The sequence below is a fragment of the Lepidochelys olivacea genome, assembly GCF_965140295.1.
Source record: "Lepidochelys olivacea isolate rLepOli2 genome assembly, chromosome: 2".
NCBI classification, from domain to species: domain Eukaryota; kingdom Metazoa; phylum Chordata; order Testudines; family Cheloniidae; genus Lepidochelys; species Lepidochelys olivacea.
The window spans coordinates 123,954,397-123,969,936 of NC_140412.1; the positions used below are offsets into that span (position 1 = coordinate 123,954,397).

Genomic DNA, 15,540 nt, shown 5'->3' on the forward strand with positions numbered 1-15,540 from the left:
CCCTTGAAAAAAAAAAAAGTAAAGATGAAATTAAGAGGAATCCAAGTGCTCTGAACTCTTGTAATTTACACTCAGGATTAGATTGCAAGATTTACCCACAGGGTGACATTCACCCCTGTGAAGACCCTAGCACAGGACCTGTTCACCATTTAGATTCCCAAAGCATAAATGTCACCCATGTAGTGCCCCATGCAGTGGGTAGTATGGAACTGCACCACCTGTGGGGAGTGGTTAGTGTGCCTAAGGGGTACATACTATGCACTTGTCACAGTTCAGGGCAATTGCACATATACTTTCCCTCTACGGTCCAGCAAGGGCTCCCACTCTAGGTTTCCAGCTCTCCAACTGTTCCTTTCTTAGATAGAGATGCATCTTTCTCCCTTCATACCAGGGTATTTCCAGGCTGCTCAGTTTCCTGACTATACTATGATACATCCAGCAAAAGAGAGACTACCTAAGCAGGCCTGCTTCTCTCCTCACGGATGGTACATAGTATAATTGCCACAGTTATAAGTTAACACGCTGCTCCTTCTAAGCAAGAGCTTGTATTCTTTAGGTAAAAGCATTACAGAGAAAACAATAAAAGAACCTACACTCACCTAGGAAGCTTACCAGAGATCACCCCAACTCCAACAAGAGCTCTGGTTGTACCCCTTCAAACCTCACACAGGGTTTTTTCCTGTAGTCACGAGTTCATCACATCTTCGGCTCAGAACAAGCACTCAAGTCTTATGGGGCCTCAGTGGGACAAAGACCTTCCAACCCTGCCCTAAGAGCTGCCCATGGACCAGAGGTCCTGTCCCATTTGCTGGGTCAGAAAGAAAGCTCTGAGTCTGTTTTCACTCAGGTTATTTAAGCAAAAATGCTTTATCTATTGGTCCTTGGAGAATCCAGTTTGAACCAGCATATGAGAGCCTTTCCACAAGTGGGAGTAGCTCTCTGGAGATGTTACAACATGAGTGAATTTGCCTGCCCCTTCCCCTCCCCGACTCATCCCCCAGTATTCTTAGTTCCAAGAGGCCTGAGGGCCCCCTTCCCCATGGAACTACATACAACCCTTCAACGGGACACAAACATTTACATTTTTAATACAATGATCTCCTGAAATACTTAAACTAATTCAACTAGGTTTGGCCAGGATATTGTCATATCAGTCACAGTGCTATCAGTGGTGTAGACTGCTTTCACTGGTACTCAGGCTCCTCACCTCAGACTGGTGAGAAGGTAAGAGAGAGATTATTCTATTCTACAGAAGTTCTTATACTCCCTCATCATGGTAGTATCTGAGTGCCTTCCAGTAAAGCATTAAGCATCTAACATGCATCAGGACTGGTTCGTTCATTCATTCATTCTCTCTCTCACATCCTCTTCCTGGGCGACAATTGGTGTACAGTATAGTGTTTTGTTGCAGCAGGATTTTTTTTCAAATGTATATGCTACTATGTGTTTATGCTAGAGAAGGCAGGTCAAAACTAAAGAAGAGGAAGGTGGTAAGGACTGTGACGGTCATTGGTTCCTGTGGGAGTTTCTTACAGTCTCAGCCTGGCCCCCAAGAATGCTCAGACTCCTGACGTGAGCAAGATACCCTGCATCACTTTACTGATTATAATTGTGAGCTGTACTAGATACTTTCAGTGCACACATGGTATCAGTTGAGCACATAGCACAAATGCAGCTTTGAGGAGCCGTTTATTTATGAACATTTTTAAAGTGTCCATCATCCCAGATTATGTTACATATTATCATAGTATGGAGTAAAACCTATTTTATTAAGAGGGAAAAGACTGGTCAGGTCACTGGCATCATCCTCGTAATTCTTTAAAAAAATGTCATGTTATCTTTAAATTATCTCCAGACAGCTAGTGGAAAGGGACAAAAGGAATATCACCTTTAAGGTTTAACCCACAGAACAGGACACATGTATTGCACAGGTGTCAAGTCCTTTGGGCAGCATTTAAACCATACCATATCCAGTAAAAAATGGGAAATAAATTACATGGAGAAGTGTGAATGCAATTCCACTTTACTACCCTTATAGCTTTGTCCTCTTGCAAATTGCATTGAGTAGAACGCTTATAGTGTAATATTGCGGACAAGCTTCCCAGGCTCAAAACATGCATAACAGCAGGCCCATTAGAGTTCATTATCAAGAAGTGAGAGAAAATAATTACTTATATCATGGAAGGCAGAAGACTATGAAAAGAAGCTATGTGGCGAAAACAAAAACTATACTGTAAGGAACAATCTTGCCTTAGCAGAGCAAAGCAATCCTAATGTATGAGAGTCATAGATGACAAAGCTTACAAGCCTCCAGTAAAGTTTACGATCTATGAATGGGACAAGAAGGGACCCATAATCCAAAACTCTTGGGGATCTCATTTTAATTATCCTAAGGACTACAAAATTCTGAAATCCCTGCCCCTAACTCCAAGGGAAGGAAACATATAACTAGAAATGAGTGATTCTTTTGTGTACCCCGGAAGAAGATTCTTTTTTTTTTTCAGGACTACTTTCCACCTTTTCTACCATGTCATGGATTGTCCTGCCTTCCTGAGCTCATCCCAGAGTTCCCTTTTATAAGGATTAAAATTAAAGACCCTTTTTTCATCTGTGCTGTTAGTTACACTAGCATAATCCCATTGAAATCGATGAGGTTGCAGTAGTGTACCCCGGAAGAAGATTCTTTTTTTTTTTTCAGGACTACTTTCCACCTTTTCTACCACGTCATGGATTGTCCTGCCTTCCTGAGCTCATCCCAGAGTTCCCTTTTATAAGGATTAAAATTAAAGACCCTTTTTTCATCTGTGCTGTTAGTTACACTAGCATAATCCCATTGAAATCAATGAGGTTGCAGTAGTGTATTTGAGTGTCTAAATCCCACAGGTGGCTTTAAAAATCTCAGCTCTATACCTGAAGTCGCGAGAACAGGATAGGGCCTCAACATCATAAAGAGGCCTATGGTATTATTGTCTGTTAAGAGATTTAATAGTTTAAATACATATTTTGATCTGACCATATTTTAAACACTTGGGCATCACATAATAGTCTAAAAAATTGCTGGCAAGTGCAATCATCTTAGGTAGCAAACATTGTACACTGCCAAGATATTAAAACTGAAGAATATTAATAACTTACAAAAGAAATAGAACCACAAAAAGTATTTTAAATGGTGATCTAAGATAAATGTACAGGTTTCATTAACTTGATATGTGAAGAATTAAACCCTATATTTTTACTTACATTTGATATGAACATGCATTATCAGTGGAATAAATTAGCAACAGATTTTGAACAAAATGCAGATTCAAGGTTTATAGATTTTTAATAAATTTCTTTACTACGTTTTCATATTTGACTATACTACAGTAGCACCTAGAGTGCCCAGTTAGGAATCAAGAACCCTTTGCTCTACTCATGTAATAAAAAGGCAGTCTCTCCCCCAAAGATCTTACAATCTTAGCATTTAATGAGAAACAAATGAACTGGGTGAAGATGAGGAGAAGAGAAGATAATTATTTTTGACACCATTAAGCACTAATCTCAGTATACCCATTGCCTAGCTATTGTCAAGTGTTTCATTGGCATCACAGTAGAGGTGAGTTCTAAAGGAGAGATCCTTCCATGTATATTGGGCAGCATGGCACAAAGCCTGTAGGAGTTTAAGGGAAAAATGGATTAACAGGCAATGAAGGCTGGCTTCATAGGCAGACCAGAGGCAGGAGTTGACAACTCAATAACATAGAGCTGATCAATTTGTTTTCTTTGAAACTTTGATATGTCATCACCCTTTACAGGATATTTGAACTTGAGTGCCTAGTTCCTTATTCTATAACATAAGGTGCACACACACATCTCATATAAAGTTTACATAACTAATGTTCCTAAAGATTCCGATGGACATCTCAGGACAAATTGTGCTCTCAGTTACAACAAGGTAAATCTGGTGCACTTCCATTGAGTTCAAAGATGTTTCTCTGGATTTACATAAGACTGAGTGAACAGAATTTGGCCCTGTGTGAGGCCTGAGCTGTATACAAAAGATGGTTTGGGCTATCATCTCTATATGGAGGACTCCAAATTTGATTTCCTACCCACAATCTCTACACATAGCAATATCATATCTCTAGCTGCCTCTCTCACATCTCCTCCTAAAGGAACTATCGCCTCAAACTCAACATTGAAAAAATTGAATCTACCTTTTTATAAAACCCATTAATCTCTTGAACTGTATATGTCCCAAAGATGTCTCATAAAAATCTAGACAACACCAGACTAGTTTGAATCTTGGTATATAACCTTAAACTGTTTCACCTAGCTTCATATTATGTCACAACTGTGCAAATTGCTGGCACTATGATGATGGGTCTCGTGCTTTCTCTTCTGAGGGGGGGTTCAGGGCACCGTTTCTTGTCCCTGAACTGGGTATTAACTGCCTCATTAGTGTCCTAGAGGAGGGAAACGGAGAGGGAGGGACCCGGGCCCACCCTCTATTCCGGGTCCCAGCCCAGAGGCCCTAGTGATAGCAGTAAACCACTAGAACTAGCGGTTCCTTCCCCTGGGCTACTTCCCTCTCCTGCCCTTCAGCTTGTGGGGCTTCCTGCCCTCCCTCTGCACAAAATAGGTGTCCCTTTAGCTAGGGTCTTGGTCTTCTTAGCCCACCACAGCACTTCTCCAAACTGCTCTCTGCTCCCCTCCAAACTGCTCTCTGCTCCAACACCAATCCACTCTGCTTCAACTCCTCCTCTTGTCTGATTGAAGCAGGCTTTATCATGTGACTGGCTTCAGGTGGTTTAATTGGCTTCAGGTGCTTCAATTAATGTATAGCAAACTTTGTTCCCTCTACAGGGAATAAAGCTCCCTTCTAACACTCTCCTGCTGCCCTCTGGCCATGCTGTATCTCATATTCCCCCTGCCCCTTGCTCAACACCATGGGGTTGGGCTACTTGGGATGAGAGGCAGTGCTGTCGTGATAGGCCATCAGCGTTGCCGTGTTGGCTTCCGGCCCTGTGCTGTACCCGGAAATGGAAGGGCTGCAGGGATAGGAACCACCTAGTCACTCTTGCATTCTTCTCCTTGTTTCTGTGCATCCACTGGAGTGGGGCGTGGTCTGTCACGAGGGTAAACCGCCGCCCCAGTAGGTAGTAGCGGAGAGTCTCCATAGCCCATTTTACCGCCAGACATTCCTTTTCAACGACGGCGTCCTTTGTTCCCTGAGGACATACAAGATAGGGTGTTCCTCCTTCCCTACCATCTGCAAAAGGACGCTCCTAGCCCTACCACCGAGGCATCTGTTTGTAGGATGAATTCCTTCTCGAAGTCTGGGGCTATGAGTACTGGATGGCAGCAAAGGGCTGTCCTTAAATCTGCAAATGCTCCTTTTGCCGCATTAGTCTACTTTACTATCTCGGCGTCCCGAGCCTTTATCAAATCCGTCAATGGCCCTGCTCTTGTGGCGAAATGAGGGATGAATCTCCGATAGTATCCTACTATCCCTAGAAATGCTCTGACCTGCTTTTTGCAGATTGGTCGAGGCCAACCTTGTATTGCCTCCACTTTATTCCTTTGGGGTTTCACCAAACCTCTCCTTACTACATACCCGAGGTATCTGGCCTCAGCTAGTCCTATAACGCACTTGAGAGGGTTGGCAGTGAGGCCGGCCTTCCGCAGGGCGTCTAGCACTGCTTCTACTTTTCCTAGGTGCGTTTCCCAGTCAGGGCTATGGATGACTATGTCGTCTAGACAGGTGGTGGCATACTTGGCATGGGGTCGCAGCAATTTGTCCATAAGTCATTGGAATGTTGCAGGGGCCCCATGGAGTCTGAAAGGGAGGACAGTGTATTGGAACAGGCCATCAGGTGTAGAGAAGGCAGTCTTTTCCTTGGCATTCTCGGCCAGGGGAATTTGCCAATATCCTTTGGTCAGGTCCAGGGTGGTTAGGTACTGGGCCTTGCCTAACTGATCAACTAGCTCATCAATGTGTGGTATCGGATAGGCATCGAATTGGGATACTTCATTCAACTTCTGGAAGTCATTCCAAAACCACAGGGTGCTGTCAGGCTTGGGGACTAGGACGATAGGGCTAGACCACTGGCTGTGGGATTCTTCAATAACCCCGAGTTCCAGCATCTTCTTCACTTCTGTCCTAATTTCTTCCCTTTTAGCTTCCGGTATCTGGTACTGTCTTATTATCACCCTTACTCCGGGCCTGGTGACAATATGATTTTGGACTAGTGTCGTATGGCCCGGCTGTGTACAGAACACGTCCTGGTTCTGTTGGATCATATCAATGACCTCTGTTCGTTGTTCTGGAGTTAACTCAGGAGATATCTTCACCTGCCCCTGTGGGTCATCTGTCTGGGGTGGAGCTCCTCGAATGACCAGGCACATCTCTCGGTCATGCTAGGGCTTCAGTAAGTTGATGTGGTAAATTTGCTCTGGCCTTCGGCGGTCTGGTTGTCTGACCTTATAGTCCACCTCCCGAATGGCTTCCACTATCTCATATGGTCCATGCCAGCTGGCTAGGAGCTTGCTTTCTGCTGTCGGCACTAGCACCATCACCCGTACTTTTGCCCGATGGTTGTAATATGTCCGCTGGGCTGTGGTGGCTTGTATTAGGGCCTTGACCATGTCGTCCATCTTAGGGATGGGAGGGTTTTGGCTAACCCTGGTTTAAGTGCCCAGCGCGTAGATCCCACTCCTTACACCACGTGTGGCAAATTGCTGGCACTACTATGATGGGTCTCGCACTTTCTCTTCTGAGGGGAGGTTCAGCGCACTGTTTCTTGCCCCTGAACTGGGGTATTAACTGCCCCACTAGTGTCCTAGCGGAGGGGAGTGGAGAGGAAGAGACCCGGGCCCGCCCTCTACTCTGGGTCCCAGCCCTAGGCTAGCGGTAAACCCCTAGAACTAGTGGTTCCTTCCCCTGGGCTACCTCCCTCTCCTGCCCTTCAGCTTGTGGGGCTTCCTGCCCTCCCTTTGCACAAACCAGGTGTCTCTTTACCTAGGGTCTTGGTCTTCTTAGCCCACCACAGCACTTCTCCAAACTGCTCTTTGCTCCAACACCAATCCACTCTGTTTCAACTCCTCCAAACTGCTCTTTGCTCCAACGCCAATCCACTCTGCTTCAACTCCTCCAAACTGCTCTCTGCTCCAACGCCAATCCACTCTGCTTCAACTCCTCCAAACTGCTCTCTGCTCCAACGCCAATCCACTCTGCTTCAACTCCTCCTCTTGTCTGATTGAAGCAGGGAGCTTTTATCATATGACTGGCTTCAGGTGCTTTAATTGGCTTCAAAGTGCTTTAATTAATTTATAGCAAACTTTCTTCCCACTACATGGAATAAGGCTCCCTTCTAACACTCTCCTGCTGCCCTCTGGCCATGTTGTATCACACAACCTAATTGCCATTTGTCTCCTATTTCTACATATATCCGACCCATGCTTTCACCAAATTCTCTTTCTTTCACCTCTGCAGTCTATCCTTCTCTCTTCAGCCCTGGGGATTATCACATTTGTCATCTCTCTTTTACTATAGCAACCTCCTCTTCTCTGCAGTTCTTTGATCCAGTACATACAAAGTAGTGTTGATAAATTTATCTTGTTCCAGCAACCTGGGAGTCATTTGACAGGTCTCCCCTCTTATTTTCTGCATCAAGATCAAGCTTCATATTTCACCTTCAAGTCCCTTCTTCATTCCATTTTCTCTACTGCTGCTTCCTTCTATTCTCTCTCCCCCACACTACTTACATTCCTCCCACACTACCCTGTCTAGGACCTTTTACATTCTTTCCCCATACCCATCTCCATGCCCTTTCCATGCATGGATCTCTCTCATTTCTTCAATTACATCCTTAAAAACCCTCTTCTTCCACAAGGCTTTGAAATATTAGCCCATCACATTATCCCATGTAGCATATATGTTGGAATGGTGTTGTCTACATCTTATTTAGATTGTAAGCTCTATGGCACAAGGACTATGGGTAAAATTTTCAAAAAAAGTGCCCAAGAGGCTTAGGAGCCTCCCATTTTAAAAAGAAAACAGGTTCTTCAGTGTCTAACACACATTGGAAGTCTTGAAAGTAAGTTCCTAGGTCAATTAAGTGCTTTTGAAAAAATGTATCCTATGTCTTGTTTTATATTTGTATAGTGCTAAGCACACAGAAGGCACTCAGTAAACCACCACCACCACCACCTAGTGAGGTGTCTATATACCAATTTTATAAGATTTGCCAAATGGTGTTCTACTACTGCTATTTTAATTTTCATGACAGCAATTCTGAATCAAAACTACACAAGCAAGAAGATTTATAGGTAAGCCTTTCAATCCATCTTTAACATGCCCCATTGTGTCCAAGTTACATGTTTTAGGAATCCACTATATGCTACAAGTGCTAAAATACTTAGGCATACAGGAGACGTTAATTATATAGTTTCATTTTTACCTCTGAATTGCTACTGTAGTAGATTTAAAAAAATCATGTTGAATAATTTAGTCCCAAAGAGTTACTTACTTTAGAACTGTTAGAATCTCATGGATTGTGTCTTTACGATTCTTAGGACTTGATTGTGCAAACTTTATTCATGTTGGTGAGCACTTACTATAGCAGGCCCGCTGGCTAGCTGTAACAGAGCTCACCAACATGAATCCTTACAAATCCCCAACAAATTCTGTTAAACATACTTCACCACGTAAGAAAAAAAAAGCGGTTTAAACAAAGGACCTACTCAAAAACAAAGTTGTATGTGCCCTCTGCTGGCCCCAGACAGCAACTATCTAACAAACCCTATCCCCAGACTTCTGATGATAATGGGGTGTGTGTGAATAAACAGGGAGACAGACAAAAAATATTTTTGGGTCTTCAAATACTATTAGAAAAAACAGAAACCCCCAGAAATAGTGACCAATGGCAGAAGGAAAGAATCAAAAGAGAAGAAAATTCAGAGCCTAATTTGTTGCTTTAAACTGGAATATTTTCACTGATATCAGTGGGAGCTTTGACTTCCTCACGGCTACAGGATTGGGCCCTTCATTTTCAAGGTTCTGAGAAAGTATTAAAAACAATGGAGACAAATATTTTAAACCTATAAAAGGGCATTTGACAGTGTAACTTTATTTCTAAACACTTGAAGTACCTTTAATGGGTGCAGTGTGTGAATTATCATTATATTAGTTTGCTTTTTTAAAACATTAGTTCAAAAAAGAAAAATAGATCATACTGGAAATGTATGAAATGCTCCTTTCATCCACAGATCATTGACATCAGAAACTGTATTTCTTCCTTCACAGTACTCATAGTCTATCATGTCAATGTGTACTTAGTGAGCTCTACCAGAGAATTACCATATTGACATGCTCTATAGTGTCAACAAGAGATGGTGAATTTTAAAACAGTGATATTAATTCACAAATGAAAATGCACATGTATATATATTAATCCTTACGCAAAAGTAGGTCTTGTCTTAGTGTTGAAGACATTTTTACAAACGTATACCTCTATTGCTTTAATTAAAAAAACAACAAAACAAAACACCCAAGATACTATGATTCATAACCTACAAAATATTCTTGTTCAATTGCTTTTGCAATCATTTTGTAGGTGCAAACAAAAATAGCATATGAAATTAGAGATAATTTCCTTCCACTCATCTTTTAAAATTGCCAAATTACTTAAATTAAATTTGTTTAAAAGACAAATATTCCCAGACTAAGGACTTTCATATCAGCTTTCAGCCTCAGACAAGTTATCACAGCTGAGTTATAAACATCTGGCATTTTCTTAAAAGAAATGTAAGTGATGATATATCCTTAACTAGCCACATTACACCAATAAAATACTAAGACATGATTGTCTTGCCTCATGTCTTGCTTTTCCTTAAATACAATGCCTTAGAGGCAGTAGTGTTAGTGTACAGAGCACTCTGCTAATACTAGTTTTAATCTTTATATAAAAAATAAACTTCAATTTCTCGCTTGCTAATGATCAGTACATGAGCACATTTAACTTCTCTTCATAAAATACATTCATACACTATCGCTTTCTAAAACAAGGTACAGTGCTGACATGACAGATTCATGTTCCCAGCTGTGACATAAGGGTTCTTTGACAATGCCACAGTGAAAGCCCTATTAAGAGTACATGTGTTGGACAATGCATATGATGCAGTTAGATGCTATAAAAAGATTTTCCAGGTGTTAATGAGTTACATGGTTAGAATTAAAATGAGATAGATCAGTCTAACTGGAAAATCTCAAGAAACAGGACTCAGACTCTCAGAGAAACAGACAAACAGTGCTTTATATGCATCATTGGCCAAACTCTGCACCTGACCTTGGAAGGTGATGAGCAATCATGACTACTCAGTGAAGAAACTGTTCATTCATGATGGTGTACATGAAATAAGGAAGACACGAATGAGATCATTCAGTTTCATACACCCTTTTACTTTGCTTTCTCTGAAAAAAATAACCATTTTTGTGTAATTTATAAATGAAAATGTTAATTTATTGCTTCATTTCTTCTTCTCTCTGGTTTTGCTATACTCAGTCAGAACCATGACTACTTGTGGTTAGCATTTTCAAAAGACACACACATGCACACACATAAGCCTACTGTGAAAGATCAGTGGTTGTGATTTTCAAAGCAGGTTAGGGGGTGTAGACACATTAAAGGTATGTTTAAAACCCCTAGACTCCTTTGAAAATCTCAACCACTGATCTTTCAGAGTATGTGTATAGTTATCCTGTATATCATGTATATATACACACACATTTATTTATATTATTTATTTTACTAAAAGAACATTTTAAATTGTGTGTGTATTTTACCGATACTGTTTGTACTAAGAGTTTTGGGAACTGAAGTTTTGGTACACCTACAGATGCAAGGTACAGTCGGAGAAGGCTGCAATGCAGATTTCTCCATGTCATTTTGACCACAGCCTCATCCTGGTATACATCTGTAAGGCAGAGGTGATGGGAGGGGAGGAGGAGAAGAGATAATTTAGTCTCAATGCTAATTCCATCATGGCTTTTCTTTGCCAGTGTACAGTATTAACATATACTGTCCACTAGAAAATGAACTAACAACATCCAATTCATTTGACTAAGTATGTAAATCTGAGTATTTTATCTTTTAGTTCCAACTTAAGTCCCTCATGAGGTTAGCTCATTTAAATTTTGCTGAAGGGCTAAATTATTTTATATTAGGTCTAGGAAGATTAGATGAAGAGTATAAGCAAACAAATTCAGTAACACCTTGGCACAGAGTCTTGAAATTAAAGCCTTAAGGATTAAAATTCTGCTGTCTTGCTAGGTGTTCTGCACAAATGTTGCTATCATACAATGTAATGTCTGACCATTCAACCATATGTCAAACTCTGCTATGACAACCAGATGTAGTCATTGCCATGGAATGAAATAATCATTTTATTAATTACCCTTTAATTAGTTTATACAATAGAGGACATGCAGTAATTTAGTCAGAATTGGCCTGACAGACTCAGTACTTACAGAGATGTAATCTGTTTGTCAGACTACTTGCTATGAATAACAATTATGTATGTGAAAATGCAATTTTATTTTGGAGATGTACTGTGCATTTCACATAACTTATGTACAAGGTATTATTCAGCATTTAACTACAAACCAATGACTAATGATTTCAATACATAAAATTGTGTAAACCTCTATGTATAGCTGAAACAATGAGGAGTCCTTGTGGCACCTTAGAGACTAACAAGTTTATTTGGGCATAAGATAGTTTCCCCATGATTATCATGGTTCTTAAGGCATGTTTTTCATGTCTTATTTAACAACCATAGATTTTGTATATGTTTATGTTTATTAAATATAAGAAACATTAGACTTATGACAAAACTTTACTGGTCTTCAGTCGTGGCTCCAGAAATTATTCTAAAATTAAACACAGCACTTAACTAATTGATGCACTATAAAGTTAAGATTCTTTATAAGAGTTCCCTAATGAAACACCACTGGCGACGACTCAAGGTCAGTAGTGTCTCTTATAGTTTTCACTATACATTTTGTCTTTCTACCTCTAGAGGATACTTCAGTAAAATGTTCTTAGGTTTCTAAAAGTGGGTCGATCCAGATACGGTTAGCAATATTCCCTTGTAGAAAGTTCTGGTAAATAGGAACAGGTTGGCAGATTGCCTTGAAAACTGTTCCTCACAACAGGGATTACAATTAAATCAGAAATAAAGAATTTATCCTCTATCCATCATTGGATTATGACAATGCAATTTTGACAACTTCATCAGAACGTTTGTGAAGTGCATTTTAACTGCGGTCTTTTAGTATCCAGGTGAGTTCCTCCCAACACCCCACCTTGGGCCAAACACTGCAGTGCTCACTCAGTCCATCCTCAGATAATTTGGGATTTGAATAGAGACTACATTATTTTATTTAATTACATATACAGTTGTAGCACTTTAACATGTATCCTGTTTTCTCCCCTTCCCTTAATGCAAAAATCTCACAAGTGTATCTCAAAGTCTTAGGTAAACTCAGAAAAATACAACACTATGATTTGGACAGCAAAGTGAAAGCTCACTCCACCGTTATCTTACTGGTACTTCCTATACTCTGGCTTCCTTATGTATACAGATGAAAAGTATACTAATTGTGGTTCTGATTAAACATTGTCCAGTGCCAAAATCTTTTTTTATTTAGTAATATATAATGGATGGATATCTGTACTAAAATCTGTGAGCCAAATTCATCCCTGGTGTAACTTCTTTGAAGTCAGTGGAGTCACACCAAAGCTGAATCTGTTTCCTTTACAACATTAGACTTCAAATCATCCTGTGATTTTGCTCAGATGATTATGACTTCATCAACTTTGTTTTAATACCCTGCTCTTCCATTCTCTCTGATTAGACATATCACTACTTTCTTTTTTTGTACAGGTATCTCTTGTTGTATGCTACTTAGGAAATAATTTACAACCATTTTTCACTTACAGCACCATTTTTTAGTAAATATCAATACTGTCAGTCTACTGCCTATGTACTTTGCTTGACTACTAAAATCACCTTTAGCACTAGCAAGCATGGGGTTTTCTGTTACATCATATAGAAAAGCAAAAGTGTAGTAAGGGTTATTTCACCAGTTTTTCATGAAAGAGAAATCATTCTGAGTAACATGTTTTAAACCTGGACATAATTACAAAGTTAAAACGCAAACAGTTTACTGTTAAAATCTTGCATGCCTGTTTGAAAAGCCTTACAGCAGCACAAAAGCTGGCACCATTAGCGGCCATCCCTGCTGAGCTGGCAATAAAGTGTGCACATAAGTAAAATGCATTAATTGGTATTAGTCAGTCTAGTTAGGATGTTCATTCTCCAGGCATATTTACATTTTACTTCTCTAAAACGGGATTAAAAAAACAACTCATCACTCGATTGTGTCCAGCATAAAAACTAAGAAGAGAAAATGGCAGTAATGCATATTTAAACTGCAGTTTCACAGAGATGCCCTTTTGTTAAATAGATAACGACCCCTGGGCTCTGGGATTCAAAGTACTGCAGAAGCGGAGCAAGTGATAAATGTTGCATGTTGCTATTTTCTCTCCCTTTCTCTCATTTTGTGGCTACTGTGCCCTACTGATTCCCGCACCTTCAGATCAGAATGAACAATTAACGGCCTAATTATTCCAGTCACACCAGCCCACAATGAAATCTTTATTCAGTGTTTACAGCAATCTTTGGCAGAGGCTGTCTTGCTGTTTTGAAACTAACTAAGAAGAACTGCACCCCTTGGCTCCGCTCAGCATCAGCTGCCTTGGTTTCAGAGCTGGGTGCCAATAACCAACCTTCTTGGTTCCCCCCTCCCCTTTCCAAAGTGGGTTGTTTTTTTTTTTGGTTTTGTTTTGTTTTGAGGGTGAAAAGATCTATTCTCATCAACTCCTTGTTGTATACTGGCTGATTTATGGCCCAGCCATTGGTCTCTTCCTTCCGTATCTCTTTCACATTTATTTTCTGTTACCCCTTCCCCTCCTCTAGCAACACCCAGCAGAGTCCCACCAAGTCGGCGGCTCGAGAGCCCTTCACCGCAGGCTGCCCGGCGGGGGGACGGGCCGGGAGGGGCCACCGCGGCCAGTGAGAGCCACGGAAGAAGAACCAAACTTGGTTCACAGGAGGAAAAAAAGTGAAAACAGAAAGGGGGAGAGTTTCCCGCACACTTTGCTCACAGCTCCATTTATCCTCCCCTGGCTCTAAGGGCGGGGGGAGGGAAAGAGGGCTGGCAACAGCGAGTGCCCTGCTCCCTAGAGGGCTCCCCCAAATCACCCCATGGGCAGGGCTCCCTCCTGCTCCTATAATGCCCCTGTGTTCAGGGCTTCCACTGGGCAACCCCCCCCCCCTTTGCCCCCAGCCCATGGCTCCCCACACTCTCGGCCCCCTGCTCGGCATCCCCCCCCCCCCGCAGGCGCCCCGCGCTCTCTCGGGCTTGCAAGACTCCCCCCCCCCCCCGCCCGCCGCCGCGCCCCAGTGTCTGATTCTTGGCTGCATCTCCATGGGGCGGCCGCCTGTAGAAGAGTTCTCTGTGCAACCACCTCCCCGCCTCCACCGGGCTCCTTTCCCTGGGGGGTTTCCCCGTAGGCGGCTCCCCCAGCACGCAGCAGAGCAGAGGGGACCACCCCGGAGCCGGCGGGCCTGGGACACGTCCCCCGCACCCGAGGCGCTGCTCAGCCTGGCGCTGCGGAGGCGGCTCCCCCCCCCCCCCGGCCCTTTGGCCCGAGCCGCCGGGGAAGTTGGGGCGAGAAGCTCGTGGCAGGGCGGAGGCAGCCCCGCCGCCAGCGCACCTGAAAACGTCCCAGCCAAACTCGAGAGCAGCGGCAGCCCCGCGCCCCTTCCCTCTGCCTCCCGCGGTGCTCGGCAAGGGAGCCTCCGGTGTTACCCCGCGGGTACCTTGCGCGGTGTGTGGCAGGAGCTCCCCGGGAACCCTCCTGGCGACCTTCCTCCTCGCTGGGGTCCCCGCTCACATCCCAGCGCCCCCCGCCACGGCCACTGTCGTCCGAGAAGCGAAGTCCACTCCTGAGCCCACCTCGGGGGGGGGGGGGGGAGGGGGAAAGAGGGAGGGGGACGCACAGCTTCCCCCTCCTGCCCCCGGCGCTCACAAAGGGCTAGATTTCTGCTTCCACCTGGGCTGCAGTGACGACGGGGTTTCTCTCCCCCCCGCCCCCGGTCCCTCGCCTCTGCCAACTCTCAGCTCAGAGCCGGTGGAGATGGAGGCTCCTCCTGATCAGCTCCTCTCGAGTTTGTGGCAGGCACCTCTTCCCCTCCTCCTTCGCCCTTGCTCCTTCCCTAGTCTAAGTGGCTGCTGGCTGCCTGTGCCACTGGTACTCAGGCTGCTGCTCATGAATATTCTGACAGAGGCGAATGCTGTTGAAGTAAATTGAATTAGCCAATTGGTGCCAGGAATGTGCACTCCGTCCCTCTGCGGAGCTGTCTGGAACACCACCAGATGCAAGTAATTAGTGTCCAGTTGGCACCCTGTGGTTCAGACCCTGCCATTTTGAC

At 43.1% G+C, this 15,540-nt stretch overlaps 1 protein-coding gene across 2 annotated transcripts in view; it reads right to left on the reverse strand.

The window, feature by feature from the left end:
* CDH20 (cadherin 20) overlaps positions 1-15,332 on the reverse strand; it is a 166,660-nt gene extending 151,328 nt beyond the window's left edge. For both annotated transcript variants that reach the window (XM_084620967.1, XM_084620965.1), the window contains exon 1: positions 14,929-15,332. The gene's annotated coding sequence lies outside the window, so the exon portion shown is untranslated. The remainder of the gene's footprint in view (positions 1-14,928) is intronic.
* Positions 15,333-15,540: the final 208 nt, after the last annotated feature.